Source organism: Sinocyclocheilus rhinocerous, unplaced genomic scaffold (assembly GCF_001515625.1).
Source record: "Sinocyclocheilus rhinocerous isolate Xijiao unplaced genomic scaffold, SAMN03320098_v1.1 scaffold114, whole genome shotgun sequence".
NCBI lineage: Eukaryota > Metazoa > Chordata > Actinopteri > Cypriniformes > Cyprinidae > Sinocyclocheilus > Sinocyclocheilus rhinocerous.
Window position 1 is genome coordinate 244511 of NW_015646344.1, and position 7539 is coordinate 252049.

The window sequence follows — 7539 nt, forward strand, 5'->3', positions numbered from 1 at the left end:
TTTTTTTTTTTCAGATTTGAATTGTTTCATTTGAAAGTAGCCATTTCACTCTCTATAAGTAGGGTATAAGGCAAGTATACACGGAGTTTCGCGCTCAAGTTCACAGAGGCCGAAACGGCAGAAAGTGCATCCGGTTTGCTTTCATTATTTTAACAAAGCGCAATGTTTTGTTGTTATAGTGAGTGCACACAAATAAACGTACAGGCTTTACAGATTTGAAAGATGTATTACTGTTATCCATATGAGCAAAATGACAAAATTAGTATTTTAAGAGCAAGTGACCGCACCGGCGCCTCCATCTATCATGCTGTGAGCGCGCTACTCTTCCGCTTTCACACTCCGCACAGACACTTGAATAGCGCACATTTTTCTAGGTTAACATTAGATTGAGTGGCCTTGTAAAGTTGCTACTACTTACATATTTCAGATGATAAGCCATATTTGCGGTCGATGAATGATAGACGAGCGTTTTGATGTACTGTATTACCACAAAATCCAGCCGTTAACGAGCTGTCCGTCACAGACTGCGTGACCTCACCACTTCCTGTGGATTTTTTTTCTTTTCTGTGACTAAGCGACTAATAAAATTTTGGTCGACCAAGCCTCTTCTCGACTATTAGGGGGCAGCCCTAGAGAAAGGTTTCTAAAGACCCAAGAACAACTGCCAATATACTAGTGATTGATTTAGCCAAGTCTGGGATTGATGTCTCAACGGAGATGGTCACTAGAGCCCTGCACAGGAATGGACTGTGAGGTTGCCGATGCCACTTCTGAAGAAGAGACACCTCCAAGCTAGACTGAAGTTTGCCAAGAAAACAGTACAAATGACTCTCTAATGATGAGTAAATATGATGCCCTTGTGACCCCTCACAAAATTAAATTGACAGATGAATGTCTCATAATTTTGCAGTTACTAAATGACACAAAGTACATGTTGAAAGAGTTTGTAAAAGCAGTCCTGACCGATAAGCAAACACACCCACAGTATAGTACATCAACAGGAAACACACATGCGTTTGTATTCATGATATCTAAGTGTTTCCTTTCACTCTTAATATCTGCTGCAGATGAAGTTGAGTTTGTCAGTTTCAGGACGGCTGATCCAGCGCTGATCTCCTCCAGACTGAACTGCTCCAGATCTCACTGTGTGTTCACAGTCCTCCTCTGATGTGCCGTTCCCTGGAGCCCAGTCCTGATAGCACACGGTCTCTCCACTCACCCAGAACCAGACGCCCAAAATGTGGGAGTGACGTAAACCCAACCACACCGCCACAGTAGATGCCCATTTAACCACGTTCATCACACGACGCTGAATCTCTTCTGAATGAACCGAGACCAGATCCACATGATTCTGTCTGCAGTATCTCAGAGCTTCAGACCACGTCAGATTCTCTCTGATCACAATCAGTTTATCTGGAAACCAAACAAAGCACAAGCAGAAACTAGAGAGAGACTGATCAAAAACAACATGCAGAACAAACACTGTGGATGAATGTGTCATGTCAGACGTGTAGCGTGAACTTTAAGAGATCTGGAGGTGATGGATGGATTGTGTGTGTTTTGTGAGGATCTACTCACCTTCATGACACATAAAAGGAAAACGGCTGTTACAAGAGATGTCATGCCATTGTTTCTGAGCTTTTGATTCAATCACTGCACATTTTTCATTACCTCCAGCATTATTAGGTTCACCAGGTTCAACTCTGAACGTGCGTGCTCTTCGCCGAGACAAACACGAAAGCAGAACATGCCCTTGAGTGTTAGAATCCAAACACGGAGGCACACATTCCCTAAAGCGCTGCTCGACTCGAGCGCTATCCGTGGGATCCAGTAACCCAAAAAGAGCATCTCAACCCTGCAAATCTCACGATCCGAGTTTTCGCCGTGCCTCGGCAACAGCGAGACCCGAACCGCGAGACGCAAACGCTTGTTACTCATCTCTCGAGAAGAGGGACAAACGTGAATGGAGCTTCTCATTGGATAACACTCACAATGAGCGCGTTCAGAGCCCTCGAGCACTGAACATGCAAGCTCCTGACCAAGACACATGACAGAAAGATCGTGCGTGTCCTCAAGTGCCAGAAACCTCTGGAACGGAGGCACACACTTTCCACACCGCTCACCTGCCTTGGTCTCTTTCACGCACTTCAAACAGATGGCTCCTGAAGACAGCAAAGAGGATGACGTATTCAGCAGTTGCCCTTTTATACTTCCGGGTACCCTGCCTATGACGTGATGGGCCAGGTGGGCCAGTAGATTGGCGTTGTTTCACACATGCTTCAGACACCGGTCATGCAGGCTGCATTCCCCATTGTGTCCCCTAGGGGATGCAGTGTTGCGAGTTCTACAACTATTTAACTTGTAAACTATCAGTATAGATAATCAAAATTTACACTAACACTTAAATACACTTTATACCCTAAAATTTAGTGGTTCACCAATATTGATTTTTTTGATGGCCAATGTCGATATCTTAGAGAATAGCGTGGCTGATATTACTATCCAAAGATTTGTTTAAATTACATAAATGCATATTTGCTGAATATTAACGTTAAATTAGAAAGTATTACAGTGTTTTATTACTAATAATATAAAAGCAAATGCTATAATAGTGTAATGTCTGATTACTTTTCTTAGGGAATTAATTATTACTAATTAATTCATGTTTTGAAAGGACTCGAATCCGAAGATTCGAAGTCAACCTGATTAGAACTGATTTAAAATTTGATAGTTTACACTTTATTAACGGTCGTCCAGCGAGACGTTAACCTCAGTATATTTTAACAATTTGTATATTTGTATTTTCCCTGGCCACGGTTTAATACGTTCTTTGATAAGTTATAAGCTACGAGCTAGGTAACAAGGATCTAGGCAGAGTTTTAACTTTAAAATTACAATGCAAGACAATGATTCTTTATAAATGAAACAAGAATTTATTGGCTATTCTAGATTACATCGACCTAAGCTAAGACATACACATACACATACACACACACACACACATACAGTTCTGAAGAATGAAAGTTACGGAGTTTGTATGAAGTTCCCAAAGTTCTAACTCGTTTTCACGAGTGGTTTTAAATTCAACCTGAGAGAATCACAAAGCAGAGGTTTGTCTTACGTTTACTGCTTAAATGGTTCAGCACCTATTTCAGCGGACAGAAGACCTTGTTTGTACTTGCGTTTGTTATGGCAGCTGCAACGGGGTTTCCTCGTAGCCAGAGGGAATTCCGGAGCTTCTGGTTGGTTGCTGAGATGACGTTTGGGTGACGTTGTTTCTGGGAATGTCCTCGGCGGTGATTGGTTGGTTGGTTGCCGGGTTGCGGAGGAGCCTCGAAGTTCTTCTGAGAGAGTCTGCTTTAGCAAGACTTTGCGTTCTGCAGAGTTACGAAGCTTCAACGGAGTAGTTGAGTTCTAGATGGTCGATCGCCTGATGGTTCAGCTTGTGAGCACAAGTTAGAGTGCTCTCCACACGGCGACAAGGCCTTGCTCGGGAGAGCAAGTGGCGAAGAGCCTGCGTTCAGGAGAGCAAGCGGCGAAAAGCCTTGAATCTGTGTTGCAGTGGGGTTTTGACCTGCAGCACAAGTCCGTCCCACGGCGCGCTCTTCCAATCGACTTGTTGAAAAGCGGGGCATGCATACCTTAAAACCAGTTAAACTCTGCGGACCCGGATACGGGTCCAAAATCGCGTTAAAAATGTTTATGCTTCATTTACATAGCCTTCCTTATAGGCTCTCATTCTTAGGAATTTGACGATGTAGATTATTTCATTGTGTGACAATCACAGATTGAATGATCTTCAATAGAATCGAGATGTAAAATTTTGTCACCTCTGAGCGAATTTACATTTATACTCGTAGCACTGCTTCAGTCAGCCGCAAACAGCCACAAATATCTATATACTCTATATTATCTTTTAGATTAGGATCTCTTCTTTCAAACAAGACCATTTTCACGTTTCTGCGTGCTTCCATCAGTGAGATATGTAGCGTTTTGTCCAGATTGCGCAATAGACGCTCGTCTGGGGGAAACGCGCTTTCCATATCATAAGCGCGCACAGCCAGCGCGTCTGATGTTATAGAGATCTGTGGTCGCTTGTGGACTGCAATTGGTCAGATTACATGTCTCAACTCGGCGGCCATTTTAGAGCCGTGAAATTTGACACCTCTGCGTCACTAGAGGGGGGAAAGGGGGGTCTTCACATCCGGGAATGTACGCTGTACATTGGGGGCTGTAGTTTGTGGACTCGGTGTTTTGAAGGCGAGTTTCCCTCACGGAAAGGATACAGCACACGCGGCTCAGATAATAATAATCTATGATAATCATATTACAAGTTATATATGGTGAAGAACATTCAGCGGCGCCGTGGAGAGGAATGAACGCGCGTCTGGTGAGGCTTTATGAGCGTGTTTGCGACGTTTTTGATATTGTAATCGTTGTTTCGAAACGTAAAAGCACAGCTAGCAATCAGATACACTGTTTATTGACAAAGTACAGTACATTATGCATTTCAGTGAATATACAGTAAATATACATGGATTATTACAGTGCTGTGTGGATGAACTGATATGTGTTTGTTTGACGCTCTGAATGTTAGAGATAGCTGCCGGCTAGCGAATTAGCTCCGCTCTGGTCCAGGGATGCAACGATGTTGTCAGAGAGATGCTCTGGATACAGGAATGATAATGTAATAACTCCTGTTTAGAAGCTGTTATTTGAAAGATTATTTTTTCTGGTACTTTTTGGCATGTAGTGGCATCAAACAAAGTAAATTGCAGAGAGCTGGACCTAATATAACCTGAATTACAGAATTTCAAAAAAATATATTTTTTTAAAACTCCAAAAGCGCCTATTTTTTTGTGTTTATTGTAATATTTGAAAAATATTTATTGTTATTTATAAAGAATTACACTCATATTTTGTAGTTCAAAGGGTTTTCTTTACAATGAAACCATTTGTTTTCATTTCCTCCATTGTATGTGTGTAGGGTAAACATTTGAATTTGAATATGTCAAATTTAGGCGAAAATACCAAAAACGCCCCAGAGAATAAGTGGTTAAATATTCTGTGGAGAGAGGCTTGCTCTCCCAGGGTTTTCAGCACCTAGAGTGGTTATGGGGAATGTATTTTTGCTCTGGAATATAGCAGTCTGAGGGCAGCTATGTTCTAGTCTAGCTTCTTAACTAGGTTGGGTTCCCCTTGGCACAAGTTCTCGAGTAAGTGCTGAAGTCTTTGTCTAGGAATCTGCTATTTGAGGATAGCTGTGTTCCAGCACGGAGACCGCTCCCCTTTTAGGGTTTTTAAATTGTGGTCTCTGTGAGCCCCTTGCCTGGGCTGTGCCCACACCTGACACTTTCATCTGGCCCACATACCGCGTGGAATGACGGCAGTTGGGTGGTCCGCTCCGGTTTGCCAGATTTGGGCCACAAGCAAGCCAAAAGAAGGCCCAATATCAGCCATGAATAAACCAAATAAAGCAGAATCAGCCCAAATCTGGGCCACATCGATTTTAATTCTGGCCCAGATCCAGCACTTTACTCCGGCCCACATACTGTGAAGAATAATGGCACTTGGGCGGTCCGCTCCTGTTTGCCAGATTTGGGCCACAAGCAAGCCATTGGGAGGCTGCATGTCAGCCATGACAATAAATAAATAAAATAAAGTAGAACTGGCCCAAATCTGGGCCACATTTATTTTAACTCTGGCCCAGATCCGACACCTTGCTCCGGCCCAAATACTGCGTGGAATAATGGCATTTGGGCAGTCCAGTTCTGTTTTCCAGATTTGGGCCTCAAGTAAGCCTTAGCACTGCTACATGTAAGCCAACCAAAAAACCAAAACTGGCCCTAATGTGGGCCACAGTTGATTTATATTCTAACCCTGGTCTTCCCCACATTCCTCATGTGGCCCACATGCTGCATGGAATAGTGGCACAAGTGGGATTTCTACATCATATGAAAGCTGAATAAATAAGCTTTCCATTTGTGTATGGTTTGTTATGATAGGACAATATTTGGCCGAGATACAACTATTTGAAAATCTGGAATCTGAGGGTGCAATACTGAGAAAATCGCCTTTAAAGTTGTCCAAGTTCTTAGCAGGGGTGTGAAGTAACGAATTACAAATACATACGTTACAGTAATTAAGTAGTTTTTATCAGTAATTGTACTTTTTTGAGTAGTTTAAAAATTGTGTACTTTTACTTTTACTTGAGTACATTTTAAGTGATGTATCGGTACTTTTACTCCGCTATTTTCCTCCGTTTGTGGTCGTTACATGCTTATTTTAATTTGATTTTTATCCATCAACGTGATTGGCTAGAGAGTAATAGGTCTCGTGACTTCGATCAAATTGTGCATAGAAAACTTTAACCGGCAACTGTTTATCATGGCTGCTGGAAGCGCATTCTTCAAGCATCAATTCAGTCGCATCTTCCTCTAACTTAATATGTTAAGGTAAATTTCGGATTTCTGCTTACTAAATGATTTGTATATATGCTTGCCTATCTACACGGCCTGAAATTTGGTGTGAGGTTGTGGGTATTGCAAACAGTGTTAACTCCCGCAAGTGCCACGTTCTGTAAATTCCCCACTCACTTATGAGACGCGTGATCTGCGCTGCCTCGTCTCTCTCTCGCGTGCGTTCTGCAGCAGTCACTTGGATAAGTAGTTGTTGCTTGTGGAACTTGTTGACTTTTGATGAGTTTGAGCGCGTGATGCGCGCTGTGAAAAAAAATTGTAACATAAATTATCAAGTTTAGTTATTCGTATTTCTTTATTGCAAAAACGCTAAAACGGACACCTTTTTGGAGAGAAATGGGCTCTCATTTGAACCCATATCATGGTGTGTGATGCTGAACTATGAGTTTCTAATGGTGTTTGTATTTGCACTGTTCTAAACATTAATATTTTATGTGCAACAACAGCATGCTGTCTCAGTGGCAGCTCAGTACTCATGAGTACTTTTAAATAGACTACTCTTTTACTCTTACTCAAGTAGTTTTTTGGACAAGTACTTTTACTCTACTCACACTACATTTTTAGGAAGGTAATGGTACTTTTACTTGAGTATATTTTTTCAGTACTCTTTCCACCACTGGTTCTTAGTAATGCATATTACTAATACAAAAATAAGCTTTGATATATTTACAGTAGGAAATTTACAGAATATCTTCATGGAACATGATCTTTACTTAATGTCCTAATGATTTTTGGCATAAAAGAAAAATCAATCATTTTGACCCATACAATGTATTTTGGCTATTGCTACAAATGTACCCCAGCGACTTAAGACTTGTTTTGTGGTCCAGGATCACATATATCATAAGTCTTTAATCCAACAAGGGTAAATCCAAACACAATGTAGCACAGCAACATTTAAGACATGTAGACACACTCAGAGTGAACATACAGGAACTTAAGTACTCAGACCAAACAAGGATAATTAACTAGGCACATCTGAATAGAATAATGCAATCAACACAACAAGGGAAACGGTGCAAAAGGAAAACAAAGTCCAAATTAACAGAAACCGTGACAG